Source organism: Octopus bimaculoides, chromosome 5, assembly GCF_001194135.2.
Source record: "Octopus bimaculoides isolate UCB-OBI-ISO-001 chromosome 5, ASM119413v2, whole genome shotgun sequence".
NCBI lineage: Eukaryota > Metazoa > Mollusca > Cephalopoda > Octopoda > Octopodidae > Octopus > Octopus bimaculoides.
In genome coordinates this window covers 72,543,611-72,545,141 of record NC_068985.1, presented here as the reverse complement: position 1 = coordinate 72,545,141, position 1,531 = coordinate 72,543,611, and the positions used below count along the sequence as shown (strand labels likewise).

Here is a 1,531-nt window from a genome sequence, read left to right as displayed (position 1 = left end):
TATATAGGTTTGTTGTAACGAGAATTTATATATAAAAACAATCTGACATTAACCTGAAGAATGACAATAAACTAAATACATAAGTAGCTTCTAGATGACAGGCGGCTAGCTGAAACTTCGAAGGCATGTTATTATTTTCCTTGCAAAAATTAATTTCTGTTTGTCTGTCTCTCTCTTTCTCTCTGTTTGTCTCTCTCTCTCTCTCTCTGTATGTATGTATACGCATGTATGTATATACACACACTGATGTGTATGTGTGTGTGTGTGTGTGAGTGTGTGTGTGTGTGTGTGTGTGCGTGCGTGCGTGTGTGAGCAATATGTCATAAACCGTACATTCCATAGTATGGTATTTCTAAACATCAACTCCGAATTCTCCTCAGCCGTTGCTGGTTCAGCGCTGACCGTATTTGCTAAATGTTTTCTTTACAAAAGTCGATATCAAAATATTTAAAAGTTCATAGTTCAGTTCAAGAACTCACATGTTAGAAATGTTTCATAATGAATAGCTATATATGTTATGACCATCATAGTAGCAGGAAATGCTTGACAACTTTACAAACGTAAGATATATGCCTTTTATCTTTTGCTTTTTAGTCATTGGACTGCGGCCTTGCTCGAGACGTTTTTTTTTTAGTCGATCCTATCGACCACCAGTACAGTTTTATTTTAAAGCCTGGTACTTATTCTATCGATTCTCTTTTGCGGAATTGCTGGATTACAACAGTGTAAGCAATCCAATACAAGTTGGCAAGCTGTAGTGGTGGGTGGTGGTGGTGGCAAACACAAACATAAACACAATGACACACACACACACATACACCATAACAGGCATATAATAATGTGGTTCCCTTTAAGGCGGCAAGCAGGCAGAGCCGTTAGCACGCCGGGGGAAATGCTTAGCGGCTTTCGTCCGTCCTTATGTTCTGAGTTCAAATTCTGCCGAGGTCGATTTTGCATTTCGTCCTTTCGGACTCGATAAAATAAGTAGCAATTGAACACTGAGGTCAATGCAATAGACTTACTCCTACCCTAAAATTGCAGGCCTTGTACCAAATTTGAAACCAATAATACTGGTACACACACACATATATTTAATTATGGTGATGCAAACAGATTACGAGAGTACTATGAATACTATGACTATTTGTATACAACACGGATATCATTTAAAAATGCAATAAAGAAATTTTACTCATTTGGTCTTAAAATCTCCCAACAAATGAAATCTTAATGAGGTTGAAATGCTTGCATTTCGAACAGATAGATGAATTTTAAATGTAGATCAAGAAGTCGGTGTAGATCACAAACTATGCCATTTGAATTAATGTAGATCACAAGCTATACCAGAAACATTTATGTAGATCACATATACACCGGCACCAATTTTCGAATATTTCAATATCGATTTTTACACGGAAAAGATTATTATTTACACTTGACCACAAACTACATATGAGAATGTGGGAAAATATTCTAATCGCATATTACAGAAATACAGCATAAACACACATATACGCATATATATATATAT

At 36.1% G+C, this 1,531-nt stretch overlaps 1 protein-coding gene across 4 annotated transcripts in view; it reads left to right on the top strand.

Annotated features, from left to right (window-relative positions):
* LOC106876217 (uncharacterized) overlaps window positions 1-1,531 on the top strand; it is a 50,571-nt gene that overhangs the window by 36,775 nt on the left and 12,265 nt on the right. The window lies entirely within an intron of this gene.